This window comes from Myodes glareolus, chromosome 3 (assembly GCF_982192425.1).
Source record: "Myodes glareolus chromosome 3, mMyoGla1.1, whole genome shotgun sequence".
NCBI lineage: Eukaryota > Metazoa > Chordata > Mammalia > Rodentia > Cricetidae > Myodes > Myodes glareolus.
The window spans coordinates 27,401,376-27,417,669 of NC_142028.1; the positions used below are offsets into that span (position 1 = coordinate 27,401,376).

General features: G+C 45.5%; 1 protein-coding gene across 21 annotated transcripts in view; it reads right to left on the minus strand.

The window, feature by feature from the left end:
- Window positions 1-15,421, minus strand: part of Znf384 (zinc finger protein 384) — a 31,677-nt gene extending 16,256 nt beyond the window's left edge. For 3 of the 21 annotated variants that reach the window (XM_087904223.1, XM_087904230.1, XM_087904226.1), the window contains exons 1-2: window positions 15,272-15,421; window positions 14,083-14,142 (exon numbers count right to left, since the gene is read on the minus strand). The gene's annotated coding sequence lies outside the window, so the exon portion shown is untranslated. The other 18 variants (XM_087904228.1, XM_087904229.1, XM_087904233.1 and 15 more) reach the window with 12 other exon arrangements.
- Window positions 15,422-16,294: the final 873 nt, after the last annotated feature.

Consider the following 16,294-nt stretch of genomic DNA (forward strand, 5'->3'; position numbering starts at 1 on the left):
AATAAGAGGCTTGGAGAGATGGCTCAGCAAGCATGAGGAGCTGACTGTGGTCTCCAAAACCCACAAAAATTACAGGTGGGTAGTGGTCCACCTGTAACCCTAGCACTCATGAGCTGGAGTCAGGGACTACCTGGGCAACCAGACTATCAGAAGGAGTAATTCTGGGTTCAACCAAGAGACCCTGCCTCAATTTATATGGTGGAGTGATCAAGGAAGACACTCCAACTCATCACAGACACACATAGACACACACACACACACACCTCATGGTATGCATGCATATGCATACACATATATACAATAATAACTGGGCTGCTCAGAAGGCAGAAGCAGACAGACCTCTGCGAGTTTCAGGGGAACAGAAAAAGGAACAACAGGAATAAACACTGCCACCAAAGAATAAACATTTTAAAGAGAAGAAAATGTCAATTTTCCTAATTTGATTGTTAGAATCCATGTATCAAATTATCACATTGCCCTCCATAAGTATGTCCAATTAGTAAGTATCAATTAAAAAACAACAAAAGACACTATGCTGAGTCAAGAGCAACCAGCTTTCAGGAGAGAAGGAGGGGCTGTGAGCACAAGCTGAGCTGCTTCCAGTGAGGACATGCTGGGGCTGACAGCAGACACCAGCCTCAAGGGAGACAGAAGCCAGTATGCCAACTCCAGAGAGTGGGAAAGACTTTCAGCAAACAAGTCCAGGCAGGAAAAATAGTGGTTTTTTTCTTTCTTATGACAGGATTTCCATGTAACCCAGGCTGATCTGAAACTTGAAACGTAGGCCAAGTTGGCCTAGAACTCAGATTCACCTGCCTCTGCCTCCTCAGTGTTGGAATAAAAAGCATGCGCCACCACACCCACTTTTCTCTAATTTTTAATAATTTTAAGGTTTTATTTTTACTTTATGTGTATAAATACTTGCTTGAAGGTATGTGTGCATCATGTGCAGGCACTGACCTCAGAGGCCAATCCCCTTGGGACTAGAGTTACAGATGGTTTTAAACTGCCATAGGGGTGTTGGAAATCAAACCCAGGTCCTCTGAAAGAGCAGCCAGTGCTCTTAACTGCTGGATGATCTCTCTAGTCTAACCCCCTCCACAACCTGAGACAGGGTTTCTCTGTGTAACCCTGGCTGTCCTGGTACTCACCCTCTAGACCAGGCTGGCCTTGAAGTGAGAAATTATACCCAACTCCCATTTTAACTTTTAATTAAAAAACAAAAACAAACTTTGAGAGAATCTGACGCAGTAGTTCAGGCTGGCCTGGAACTCACCAACAATCTTCCTGTCCTAGCATCCTAAGAGCTAGAATTAACAGACATGAGCCACCATGACTATTCTAGAAGGCAGCGTCCTCAGTTTCTCCTCACTTACTATGTCCTCATGTTTACATTGTGTGAGTACAGGCACACACAGAGACAACCTGTGAGAGTTAGTTCTCTCCTACTGCTGTATGGGTTACAGGAATCAATCATCAGAGTTGGTAGCAAGCACTTTGCTCTCTAAGCTATCTTGTCAACCTCTGAATTTCTGCAAATCTACACAAGGAATGAACTGTATTTCATCTAAGGAAAGGAATGTACCAAATCTGTTGCTGACAGCTTCACACAAGTAAGGATCAATACTAAATGACTAAGCAAATCCAAGGCAAATCCGGTCCTGAGTTACAAAAGTCACTCTGGGTATCCCTAAGGGATTGGTTCTAAGACCCTTTCCCAATGGACACCAAAAGTACACGTTCAAGTTCCTTTAAATTATTTAAAATTTCATTTCTGTTTGTATAAGTGTGCACATGCATTCAATGTATGCCACATGGATAAAGGTGAAGAGGGTATCTTATGAGAGTTATTTCTCTCTTTCCATGATGTGAATCCCAGGTATTAAACTCAAGTTGTTAGACTTGGCAGCAAGCACATTTACATCCAATGAGCCATTCTTCAAGTCCCTTTTTTAAAATGACAGAACTGGCTGGTGGACACTTCATCCCAGCAGCTGCATCCCAGCGTCAGGCCTACCTCAAGTTCTTGGACCAGTTTACAGAATGAAGGGCCAGCAAACATCTCCGAACTGCCCCCACTTGCTCTAGCAGCCGGCTGTCTCGTGCCCTCCTGTCCTTAGCATGCTGGAATCTCCACCGTGGCACTCTTACCGTGCTTAGGTGAAAGACAGCTGTCCCTTACTGGAGCAAAGAGGAGCAGGTAGCCTTGATAAACATGAGGAGGCCAGAATGCCCGTGAGAGGAGAGTGGGCCGGCACCCCAGTGATTGCCCCACAATAAAGTGGTTTAGATGGAGGATTTTGGGGAAAGAGGACACTTGACAAGGCTCTGACTGGGTCACCTGCTTTTAGGCTTCCTAGAACCCAGTACTTGAGAATTCAGAGTTGGTTTTCTTTTGGTCCCTGGCCCTGTTCTTCCATAACTGCCCCATCCCTTCTGAACTCTGAGCTTGAAGGCTTGGATTGTACCAGATGTTGCAGAGGCCAAAGACAGCACAGAATAAACTGCCTTTTCCTAAGGAGCCACCCCCTCCCCCAAATGGCAGAGCTGGCAAGAAAGAGAAAAGACTCCCACATGTTCTCTGACCTCCACATGTATACTATGGCATGCACATGCCCCTGCACTCTCTCACACACATCACACATACAAAATAAACCAATATTGTAAGACATGTATTAGTAACCTCACATATACTTTAAACATCTCTACAGATTACTTATAACTACCAAACAGAATGCAAATACAACATACCTGGCTGTTGAGCATATTCATTAGGAATCAGTCCGAACAGTTCAGGCAAACCCACACAGCACACCAGCAACAATGTAACAATTCTTATTCAATCTACCTATAGGGAAGCTAATCTGGCTAAACTTTTTTGGGGCAGTGATGATCATGTATTCTACACTGTTGTCTTCCCACTGACCTTGACATGGCTCAAACATTATTTTGTACTGATTTGAATATAGTGGGCTCAGGGGCTGGAGAGAGAGAGAGCTCACAGGTTAAGAGTCCCGAGTTCAATTCCCAGTAACCACATGGTGGCTCACAACCATCCATAATGAGATTTGGTGCCCTCTTCTGGCATGTAGGCACACATGCTGGCAGAATACTGCCTACAAAATGAATATATAAATAATAAAAATAAATTCAAAAAATATAGTGGGCTCTATATGTATAAAATTTCAAAAAAGACACTAGAAGCTCAAATGCTAACCATAACCTTTTTCTTTCTCCTCTTCCACTGAAGAGAAATAAAATAGAAGTTACTGGGAGTGGTTGTGCACACCTTTAAGGCAGGAGTATCTCTGAGTTCTAGGGCAGCCTGGTCTACAGAGTGAGTTCTAGGACTGCCAGGGCTATTACACTGAGAAACCTTGTCTCAAAAAAATAGAACAAAAAGCTAGTGGGACAGCCTAAGCTATAGGCCAAGTTTTCATAATTAACAATAGTCTGCCTGTTGTTTTTTGTGATTTGGCAGCCCAACTATAGTGGTGTACACCTTCAATCTCAGCACTTGAGAGGCAGAGGCAGGCGAATCTCTGGTCTACAGAGCGAGTTCCAGAACAGTCAGGGCTACACAAAGAAACCCTTTCTTGAAGAACCAAAAAAAAAAAAAAGAAAAAAGAAAGATACTGGATGTCAGTATATATGTGTGCATGTGCAACAGTGCACAAACAGTGCACACGTGGAGGGCAGAGAACAGTTCTTTCCTTCTATCTGACATGTGTTCTGGAAACCAAACTCAGTCTCCAGGGCTTGACTGAAAAGTACCTTTACCTGGATGAACCAGTACTCAAGAAAGTAACAGAAAGACCTTACAGTATATAACATATACTGCCCTCTACTTTAATTACAAATGCTGTTGGGACATGTATCACCAATCCTGACAAATCTAAATAGCATGAATTGTTATTTTGATTTTGGGGGGATGCTGTGTGTGTGTGTAACAATTTTCTTTTCTTGGCTAGGAGTGGTGACGCAGGCCTTTAATCCTAGCACTCACAAGGCAGAGGTAGGTGGATCTCTGTGAGCTTGAGGCCAGTAGGGCTACACAGTAAGTCCCTAATTAAAAATTCTTTTCTTCACATTTTATTTCTATTGTGTGTGGGAAGGCATGTTCATACTACTATACATGTGGAGGACAGAGGACAACCTGCAGGAGTTGGTTCTTCCCTTCCACTATGTGGTTTCTGGAGGCTGAACTCAAGTTATTAGGCTTGGCAGAACATGCCTTCACCCACTGAGCCAATTGACTGGATGGCCTTGTTTTTGTTTTTTTGAGATAATACCTCATGTGATCCAGACTGGCCTCTACTTCCCAAATGCTACTGGGATTAAAGTCGTGTATCACCAAGCCCAGCTTCTGCTCTTTCAAATAAGGTATCTGGAGAACAAGGAACTAAACCCAGGCAGCAAAGAACAGATAAGGAAAGAGGCTCTGCTAGATGAGGCAGTACATTTCCGTGATACCAAACACTTGGGGGGCAGAAACCAGAATCAAGAGTTACAAGTCATCCTCAACTACACAGAAAATTTAAAGTCAATCTGGGCTCTAAAAGACCAGTCTCAAAAAACAAAAACAAAAAACAAAACAACAACAAAAAGCAATTGACTGTGGTGGCTCAGACCTAGGGTCCCAGTCCTCCAGAGGATGAGGGAGTCCAACGCTGCCTGAGTTTGAGGTCCATGAGGCCCCACCTCTAGCCGAGGTGCTATTATTGGCAGTTAATGGCTGCGGTAATATGGGGAGCCATTTTTCTTCAGTAAGTAGTCCTACACTCATGTTCATGCAAACAACCTTAATTAAATGTAGCAATTAAAAAAAAAGACAGGAAGTAGGAACAAAGAAGGGCTCCAAAGGAAAGGGAATAAGAAAAGGTAATGGGGGATGAACATGAACAATATACACTACATACATGTATGAAGTTGTCAAAGAAAAAATTAAATTAAACAAACTGGGAAGCTGGGAGTGGTGGTACATGCCTTTAATCCCACCACTCAGACATAGAGACATAGGTCTCTGAGCTGGAGGCCAGTCGGGTCTACAGTGCAAGTTCCAGGACAGCCAGGGCTACAGAGAAACGCTGTCTCAGAAAACCATCCAAACAACCAAACAAAAGAGGAATTAGAGAGATGGTTCTGTGGTTAAAAGCATATTTGTTCTTGCAGGACTCAGGTTCGGTTCTCAGCACCCATGCGTCAGCACACAACCCCCTTTACATCCAGTTCTAGGGCTCTTCAACATTGCAGACAAATGGTTCACATACATACATATCGGCAAAACACCAATACACACAAATCTTGAAAACACACATGCACGGTAAACAGGCCCATAATCCCAGCACTTTATAGGAAAGGAGAACCGCATGAAATTCAGGGCCGACCAGGATTGTATACAATGTCTCTAAGAGTAAAGGAGAGTTTCTGGTAGAAACAAAGATCATACAAATGAAGTAACACAGTACAGATGTGAACTGATCCAGGCACTCAAATTTAAAAAATTTGGGGGCTTGGAGATAGCTCTGTTGTCACAGTGCTTGTCACACAAGTCTGAAGACTTGAGTTCAATCCCCAGAACCCACACAGTGGAAGGACAGAACAGACTCCCACTATTTATGCACTGTCCTCTATACGCACATGCTGTGGGATCCTGTGTGCTGTGAGTATGTTTTGTTCTCATTGGTTGATAAATAAAGCTGTTTTGGCCTAAGGCAAGACAGTATAAGAGTCAGGCAGGAAATCCAAGCAGAGATACAAGTGAAGAAGGGTGGAGTCTGAGAGACACGAGCAGCCAGAGCAAGATGCAAGACGCTAGAGCACCACTAAACCGGATACAGGGATTAATAGAGACAGGTTAATTTAAATGTAAGAGCTAGCTAGTAATAAGCCTGAGCCATTGGTCAAACATTTATAATTAATATATACATATAACTAACCTCTGAGTGGTTACTTGGGAACTGGCAGGCAGGAGAAACATCCAGTTACATGTGTACCGGTGGTGCACACGCATGCACACACACAGTGTTAGCAGGTGTGACCTGAGAGTAATACTTGTAAACCCAAGGCACACAGGGGGACTGACTGGCCCCCTGGGACTGTCTGGCCAGCCAGTCTAACCAGTGAGTACCAAGTCTAAAAAAATAAAATAGCTCCAGAGGAACAACACCTGAAGTTGTCTTCTGATCTTCATTCACTGTGCAAACACCCTTTCCAAGAATTAACTATTTTTCAGGGAGTTCTCGGCCATGTCTTCAATTTTTTTCTCTGAGACAGGGTTTCTCTTTGTTGCCCTGACTGTCCTGGAACTTGTTCTGTACACCACATTGGCCCTGAACTCAGAGATCTGCCTGCCTCTGACTCCAGAGTGCTGGGATTAAAGGAGAGTGCCATCACCTCCGGAGTGCTGGGATTAAAGGAGAGTGCCACCACCGCCCACCTCAAGTTGTTTTAATAATACTGGGAATTGAATAAAGCCTCTCTAACTTTAGTCAAATGTGCTCTCCTACTAAGCTATGCTCCAAACTCCTAAATTGAAGTTTTGGGTTTTAAATTTATTTTTATTTGATGTGTATGAGTGTTTGTCTTCATGTACGTATATGTACCATGCACATGCTTCATATCAAAGTTGAAGAACCTGGAACTGGAGTTACAAACAGGTGTGAATTGCCATGTGGATGCTGGGAATTTAATCTGGATCCTCTGCAAGAGCAGCAAGTGTTCTTAACTGCTGAGCTATCTCCCCAGCTCTCCAAACTTAAGGCTGCTTTATAGTTTTGAAACAGAGTTTCACTATGTAGCCCTGGCTGGCCTACAACTCATTATGTAGACCAGAATGACTATAAACTCATAGAGATCCACTTGCCTCTGCCTCCTGAGTGCTGGGATTAAAGCTGTGAGCAACCATACTAGAAAAAGTTATTGATAGCAGCAAATCAACACGTAGCTCAAGATCATATTCTCATGAAATTTCACTTACATACCAATATAATCCACTCTGGAACCGAGTGTGATGGCACATGCTTATGTGCGCAGCACTTGTGGGAGGCAGAGATCAGGGATCAGGAGTTCAAGGCCATACTCCTCCTTTGCTACACAAAGGTCAGTCTGGGATACAGGAGACTGCCGTCTCAAAAAGCAAACAGCTAAGAACTAGAAAGATGGCTCAGCAGTAAGGGTACTTGCTGCTATGCCTGACAATCTGAGTTTGATCTCGTATTCCTACACAGTAAAACGAGAGAACTGACGACATGTTGTCTTCTGCACATGCACAACAGCACACCCAGGTCCACACACGTACAGTTATTAAAAGTTAAACAAGCCTGCCACCTTAATCCCAGTACTCAAGGATCTCCGAGTTCAAGGCCAGACTAGTCTACAGAGAGTCAGTTCCAGGATGGCCAGGGCTGTTACACAGAGAAACCCTGTCCTGTAAAAACAAAAACAAAAACAAAAACAAAACAAACCCACAACCACCTATAATCCTAGCATAGATGGCACAATCAAGTCACAATTAGTTGCCCAAATACCTCAGCTTTCTTCTCTTATTGCAATGCCTTCTGCTTCCAGTCATTCAACCTTATTCAAATGAGGTGTACCCTATGAGCAATTGATTGAGGTAGAGAAAGAGAGTCTGGTTTACTGACTCAGTGCAAGGAGCACTGAGAAGTAGACAGTTGCATTACAACCCCTTTATGGGACAACCTGAAGGTAATTCTTCACTGTAGGTAGAAGACATGGTCATGGGCTGTAGCCAATGGACCAGCTGAATGGTCAGGGACTTGGAAAGAGCATGATTAGAAAATTAGTAAGAAAGACATCTGGGGAAGATGTATGCGAGTAGATCTCTCCAAATAAGTGAAGGAGGTGAAAACACTGTGTTCAATGCAAATGCTCATCAAAAGGTGACTTCAGTCGAAACGTCCAATAATCAAGTAGACGGGATGACCCATTCTGTGGACAGCAAGCCCCCCCTCCCACCCAATGAACCCAAGAACAAAGTTGCCAAGGTGGCAGAGATACAAGTTATGCATGGGCTTGACCACATGGTCTTCCACTCACTGCTGACCTGGCTACAGCTGCTGCTCACCACAGGCACTGCTCCTGGGACTATCAGCCAGCAACCTGGTGGCAGGATGACTACATCAGAGAACTTTCTTCATGCAAAGGAAACCGTTTTGTCCTTACTGGAACAGACACTTTCATGCTTCTGACCAAAGTACCATCTGTGGACTTACAGAGTGCCTCATCTACTGTCATGGTAGTCTACACAGCACTGTTTCTGAACAAGGAACTCAACTCACTGCCAGAGAACTGTGACAGTGGGCTCACATTCACGGAATCCACTGGTCTACCATGTTCCTCACCATGCTGAGCAGCAGATTAAATGGTGGAATGGCCTTTTAGAGACACAATTAAGCACCAATTAGGAGGCTAATTAGGAGTTGGAAGCAAGAAAAGAAGTTCATGGTTGGGGGCAAGAAAGATGGCTTGATGGTTAAGAGCGTATACTGCTTTTACAGAGGACCCAAGTTTGGTTCCTAGCACTCATGGTAGGTGGCTCACAACTGCCTCTAAATCCAGTTCCATGGTGTATTGTGTGTGTGTCCAATTCCTCTGGCCTGAGTACTCACATACATATAATCAAAAACACATAATTAAAAAAAAAATCCAAGGCCACCCTAGTTTACCTAACAAGTTTGAGGTCAGCTTGGGATACATGAGACCCTATCTCAAAAGAGTAAATTAAAAAGAATAATTAAAAACAGGGCTGGGAATGTATAGCTCAGTTGGCGGAGTACTTATATAGCAGGCAGGAGGCCTGATCCAGCACTATCAGCTGGGTGTGGCAGTGTGTAAGTGTAATTCCAGACCTTGGAAATACGAATGAGGAACAGAAGGTCAAGGTCATTCTTGATTCTAAACAGCAAGGCCAGCCTGGGATACGTGAAACCTTGTCTCAAACAAAAACAAAAACCCCTATTTTTTAAAGTAACAGAGCCAGGGCGGAAGAGATGACTCAGAAACTAAGAGCACTTGTTCTTACAAAAGCCCCAGGTCCAGTTCCTAGTTCCTATACAGTGGTTTAACCATCCACACCCCATCTTCTGATACACCAGGCACACACATAGTCCAAATACATACGTGTGAGCAAAATACTCATATACATTAAATAACATTTTTGTTTTTGTTTTCTGAGACAGGATTTCTCTGTGTAGCCCTGGCTGTCCTAGAACACACTCTAAAGACCATGCTGGTCTCAAGCTCATAGAGATTCTACTGCCTCCGCCTTCCAAGTGCTGGGACTAAATGTGTGTGCCACCAGTATGGAGCCTGTCCTGGAACTAGCTCGGCACACCAGGCTGGCCTTAAACTCACAGCCTGCCTATACCTCACGAGTGATGGAATTAAAGGTATGCGCCACCACTGCATGGCAAATGCTTTTTAACTAAACAAAAAACAAACAAAAAATATTAAAATAACAGAGGTCAAAGAGTAATGGCATTTAAGCCAAGCCTGATAACCTGAGTTCAGTCCCTAGGACTCACATAGTAGAGAGAGCGAATGATCACAGAATATGCTCTGAATTGCATGTGTGCTCTATGGTGCATCCCCTCTCCATGAAAAAAAAATGTGATAAAATTTAAAAAGTAAATAAATAAAACCCCAACTTATCAGTCATCATGGCACAGGCCTTTAATCCCAGTATTGGGGAGGCAGAGGCAAGAGTCTCTTCTTTTGAGTTCAAGGCCAGCTTGGTCTCCACATTTCCAGCCAAGGATCCATGGTAAGACATTTGCAATAAATAGGACAGCCCAAAATCAGGCACATAAGAACTATTGCTCACAAAGCATAAATAGTTGTAAAATGACAGGTGAGGAAAATGCTAACATTTGTGGGACACAGTAGCTTTGCCTATGATCTAAGCACTTGAGAGGCTGAGATTGGAGAACTGTTATATGAGTTAGAGCCGGGCTCCTGCCCTACATAGTTCCATGCCAATATGGGTACCAAATGTGACCCTGTCTCAAAAACTACAGACAAGGTAACATGTTTTAGCAGATGAAGGTGCTTGTTGCCAAGGCCGATAACCTTAGTTCCACCCCCAGAACAAACATGGTGGAAGGAAAAGAATCAACTCCTCCAAGCTGTTCTGACCTCTACATGCATGCTATCTCTCACATTTGTACGTGTGTGTGCGCACACACACACACACACAATAAACGTAAAAAAAATTAAAAAGCTATCCATGCGATCCTTCTGATAAGCTATCCTAAATCCATGTATCCCTTGACCTGAGATCAGCTGGAAAGCCATGAATGAAAGTAATGGCTCAAGTACAATGCAAATGATGACCCAGAGTCACAACACTCAAATCCTAGTTGACCTGGTATTTTACCACTCACTTTCCCCCTCATCTATCACAGAGGAAATCTCCCCAAACTATGCAACATTCCAACAACCTCAAGAAGTCACTGATAGAATGGGGGCCACCTTCACACAAAATATCTCCACCAGTTTTAATTGTACTGCTGCATTTAAAACAAAAAAGTAGAGGGTGGTGGTACACGCCTTTGATCCCAGCACTAGGGAGGCAGAAGCAGGCAAACCTCTGAGTTCGAGGCCAGCCTGGTCTACAGAGTGAGTTCCAGGACAACCAGGACTGTTACACTGAGAAACCGTGTCTTGAATAACAAAAATTAAAATAAATAAATAAAAACAAAAACAGAATGGAGCTTAGTGTGGTAGCTTTTGAAGCCTTTAATCTCCAGCACTCAGGAGACAAAAACAGGAGGATCTTGGTAAGTTTAAAACTAGCCTAGTCTATGAAGTGAGGCCCCATTCATAGATAGATACAGATAGACAGACAGACAGATAGATATAAATAAAGAGCAGGAGGTATTGTTCAGTAGTTAAAAGCATTAGACACCCTTGCCTAGGTTCAAATTCCAGTATTCACATGGCAGCTCAAAACCATCTGTAACTCGTTTCAGGAGATTCAATGTCCTCTTCTGGCCCCCAGGGCCACTAGGCATGCACATGGTGCACAGATATACACGCCGACAAAACAACCATACACATTAAAAAAACTAAAGGAAGAAAAAAAAGAGCCAGGTGTGGTGGTGCATGCTGCAATCCAGGGTTCAGGAAGTTGGGGCAGGGAGATTATGATTTCAGACCATCTGAGCTGTCAAGCTGGCTCAGCAGACAAAGGTGATTGCCACCAAGCCTAATAACCTGAATTTGATCTCTCCACAGGGGAGAAGAAAAAACCAATGTCCACAGGTTCTTACCTGACCACTCTCCTTGCACCATGACACATGCACCCATAAACATATTCTTTCACTCCCTAACACTACTCCAACATGCAAAAGACCAATCTGAGCTACAGTAAGACCACGTCTCAAAAAATAACAAAAAAAAGAAAAAGAAAGAATTTGAAAAGAACTGGCTTTACTTCAGAACGTGGAAGAAAGTAGAAGACTTCTTTTATAACCCCAGAGAACAAGAAAGGAAAAGTAGTTAACAAGAAAGTCTCCAGACTAAAGGAGCTTCAACTCTGCTACTCTACTAAGCTTCAACTATTTTCAACTAAGAAAGGAAGTCTTAAGTCCAGAGAAAGTAAGTAAAAACAAAACAAAACAAAAACCCCAAGCCGGGCGGTGGTGGTGCACACCTTGTTCCAGGACAGGTTCTAGAATAACAGTGAAACCCTGTCTGGTGGAGGACGGACGGACCCCAAATCCAAAACTATCATGATTGAATTAGAACTTTTCTTTCCAGTATCCAATCTCAGTCTGGTAATTGGCTCAGTAGGGGAAGGGTTTACCCAGCATGCGTAAAGTCCTGGGTTTGATGCCCAGCACTACATAAACCTGGGTGAGGTAAAATTGCTGACCCCAGCATTCAGGTGGAGGCAAAAAGATCAAAAGTTCAAGGTATTGCTCAGCTACCAAGTGAGTTTGAGGTTATCTTAGGCAACATGACACCCTTTTTTTTTTTTTTTCCAGGACAGGGTTTCTCTATTGATAATCACTCTGTAGACCAGGCTGGCCTATAGTTTAAGGGATCTGCCTACCTCTGTCTCCCGAGTGCTGGGATTAAAAGTATGTACCACCACCTCCAGACAAGACCCTATTTTAGCCAGGCAGCACTCGGAAGGCAGGGGCAGGCAGATCTCTGTGAGTTCAAGACCAGCCTGGTCTACAGAGTGAGTTCTAAGACAGGCTCCCAAGCTACAGAGTAACCTTGTCTCTTGAAAAACAAAACAAAACAAAAAAGAAAGAAAGAAAAAGAAAAGGAAAAAAACCCTGTCTTTAAAAATCAAGTAAAAAAGAGAGCTGTAGCTCAGTAGAAAAGGCAAGACTGCTAGCAGGCCTAATGACTTGAGTTCAGTCCCCAAAATCACAGACAGGAGAGTCAACGCCCTCAAGTTGTTCTGATCTCAATATGATTTCAACATACACAAAATAGATATAAAATATAAGCTCAAAAAAGAATTCAAAAGATTCCTTATTTCAAAAGGAGACACTGGAAGTAACAGGAGACACTAACAAAGGGGCAAGCACTCCTGCACTAAAGCTTTGCCCTCCACCCCATCTGCAGTGTTTCCCACCACTGGTGAGGACCAAGAGTCTCCGGTACTTGCTATATCTTCTGTGTTGTTTATGAAGGTGCACACATGTGTTGATGTCTGTGGAAAGAGGCCAGAGGACAACCTCAGGTGTCATTACTCAGGTGCCACCCACTCTATTTTTGGACACTGGGTGTCTCACTGACCGAGGCCTCACCAATTCTGCTGTGCCGCCGACTAGCCAGTAAGCCCCAGGGATCCACCTCTCTCTGCTTCCCCAGGGCTAGGCCTACCATGCCCAGCTTTCTTACACAGATTCTGGGGATCAAACCCAGGTCCTTATGCTTGTATGACAAGCACTTTACTAAATGAATTACAGCCCTCTGTATTGCTTTTAAAGATGTATTTATTTTAGATACATAGGTGTTTCACCTGCACGCCAGAAGCAGGTACAGGAGCCCATGGGCTATAGTTACAAATAACTGTCAGCTGTCATGTGGGCACTGGGAATTGAATTTAGGACGAAAGAGTCACCACTGTTCTTAACTGAGGAACTATCTCTCAAGCCCCTGTTGGGATTTTGTTTGTTTGTTTTTCAAGACAGGGTTTCTCTGTAGCTTTAGAGCCTGTCCTGGAACTCGCTCTGTAAACCAGGCTGTCCTCAAACTCACAGAGATCCACCTGCCTCTGCACTCCTACCCCCCACTCTCCGCGCTGGGATTAAAGGCTAAAGAATCTTACTTACTGTCATGAATAATGGCATATGCCTGAGAGTCCCAGCACCTGGGTGGCAGATGCAGAAGGCTCACCTCAAGTTTGAGATCAATCTGGCTTACTTAGGAAGTTCCATGCTAGCCAATGCTACATAACAAAATCTTGTTGCCAAAAACTAAAATACAAAGATATTTAGCATCAGGTCTTATACTTTGATTTTCCCTGACTTACTACCAGGACATCATATAATTTTATCCCTTTTCTTTCAAACTACGCTAGAAGTGGTGTTCCCCCAAAACTTCCCCTAACACCTCAGATTCAAACAATCTCATGTTACTGTCTCATCATTCAAGAGAGATGAGCAAACACTCCACTGGCTGCTAAGAATGGGAAATGCTCTCCAGACTCGGCTCTTCTTGTTTCTGGAGGCTACACCATAAAGACGATCCTTGCAATGGGGTCCTTGTGTTTCCACAGCAGACAAAACGCAAGTCCATTCGTGGTCTCACCTAGTCAGTTCACATTTCACTCCTGATGAGAACCAGTGGCAACGGAAGGTGGCAAAGGCACAGTGTTGCCTTTTTATACAAAAACTTCCTGGGTACCATAATAAACTAGAAAAGGCACTTTTTTTTTTTTGGTCTAACAGCAAACACCAGTACCACAAGTGTTGATTACTTCAATAATTCTTGTTCCATTGTTAAGGAGAAAAAAACAGAACCAAACAAACAAACAAAAAAACATTTGACTATGATCCCACCTCCTCCCAAATCATTAACCCAAGATTGTCTTACCCTCTCTCTCTCTTCCTCCTGCCGTCTTATTCCTTCTCCTTTCCAGGGCTCCTGAACTTTCTGGAAACAAATTCTCTAGGTTACAGAGGCCAGTAAGTGGAGGCCACCAGAGAACTGTACAGAACCTCAGAAGTTCTTTGACTGTCAGCAACCTAGAAAGCAGGCAGCTTCCCCACCAACAATCCAAGGATGGAAGGACAGGCGCCCAGTGCCACCAACTACGTGGATAGAAGGGAAATAAAAGCAGTTCCCCAAAACTAAGACGAATGCTATCACCAGCATTTGGGTTTCACTCCTAGGCTCGGACACTTATTCTTCATTCCTCAGGGCGAAGAGTAACAGGGAGTCAGAGAACTGAGGAAATGAAGGAGGTTCCTGCTCCTGAGAAGTGGTTCAGAGAGCAACGCTGAGGGTAGGGGGATGCCCAAGCCCTTGTGTCAGGCACAGTGCCAAGTTCAGGCCCGGCCACTTCCTCTGGCCTCGCCCACCCACTCCACTTCTGTGAGGACTTCGCCCCCTGCCTACCCAAGGCCTTGTGCCAAGTAGTACCTCCTTCAACCTTCAGTGGTCTCTAGAATGGAGACCCCCAGCTGTCCCCCTAAAACCTTCGCACCCCTGAGACACCCAACTGGGTCCTTCCTCCCGATGTCAACTCCCACTCCGTCCTCAAAGGCCGGTCTTTGGGACGACCCTCCTTCACCCCTCCAGGGAGCTGAACTCTGCCACCCACCAGACAGGCACCCGCCCCCTAAACCCCCCCCATTCCTCCTCATCGCCCGCTCCGCCACAACCACTTCCGGTTCCGGGACAGACACACTTACAGTCACATCGTGGACCACCCCCCCCCCCCCCGCCCGCTTGCCCAAGGAAAAGGGGAGGGGGAGGAGCGAGAAGCTTGGCGCGCGCCGACTGCAGCGGCGCGAGACTCACCCTGCGGCGGCGGCGGCGGCGGCGGCGGCGCCAGCGCCTGAGCCAGCGCGCGGGAGGGGCGGCGTTTGCAGGGAATGGAGGGAGCCGAGGGAGTGGGAGGACCCGCGGGGCGCGGGACGGGGAACGAAAGGCGGGGTGCGCGGGCATGCACTGCAGGCGCCAGACGGATCCCCACACTCGCAGAGCTGCGCGCGAGACACCCGCGGGGCGGGGGCGCGAGGCAGTGTGTGGCCCCCCGCCCTCCCTCCTGAACACTCACCCGGAAGTGGTGCTGCGGCTCGTGCTCCCGGGAACCCCAATTCCTCCACGCCCACCTCCCCCCCCCCCCCAGCCTCAGTGAGGAGTCGTTTCGCGGAGAAGGCGGGAGAGCCGGAAACGAAAAAGGGGGGGGGGGAGGGAGGGAAATAGCAAAGGGAGGGTAGTAGCAGGAAAGGGGGGGGGGAAGGAGTTCAAAGGCCGAGTCACTTCCGGGAGCGCCTAGAACACATCCGGCGCTGCTAGGGCTCAGGGATACTGAGGGCAGAAGTTACGACAAGTAAGGGCGGAAGTGGCTCCTACCCAGGGACGTGTGGAGCGTCCGGTAGATGTGACGCCCCAGCGGAAGTGAATGCGGGTTCTGTTAGCAGAAGCTGAGCTTTCGAAGAGCGGTCCCGGGCTTCCGGAAGAGACTTCTGTGGAAGTGGGAGCTGGACAGGTTCATGAATTATGCATCAAGGCAGTAAAGACAGTTTAGGTTCTCCCTTTTCTAGGTTTATTTTTATTTATGTGTATAAATCCGTGTAGGTGTGTGCGGGTGCCCTCAGCAGCCCCCTGGAGTTACAGCTTTGAGCTTCCCTGCCTAGGTGCTGAACCGAACCTCCGGTAGAGCAACAATCACTCCTTACGGCTGAGCCGTCCCTTCAGTCCCCCGTAGAGACGGTCGGGATTCTTAAAAGACAGGGGTCACGGTTCATTTCTGGGTGTAATCGGCTGTGTAGGAAGTTAATTAACCTTTTTTCTTGAATGTTCACGAGGGTCTCTTTGCTGAGCTAGGGTGGGGAACGCCTCCTTGCTTTGAATAGTCAAGAAAAGGTAAGAATGTGTCCATAGTTGTTTGAGATCCCTGAGAATTCAACCCGTCTTCCTCTGACTCCACCGATACTCTGTCTTTGCTTTGGTCTTTTCTTGTTGCCTCCACCCACACAACACTCAGGCGTACCTCCTCCCAGCTCCATCAGGGCTAGGACTTTGAATTGCTCCCTGTTAAGTATCAACAGATCCCAGAACTTAAGCTGTTCAGTAA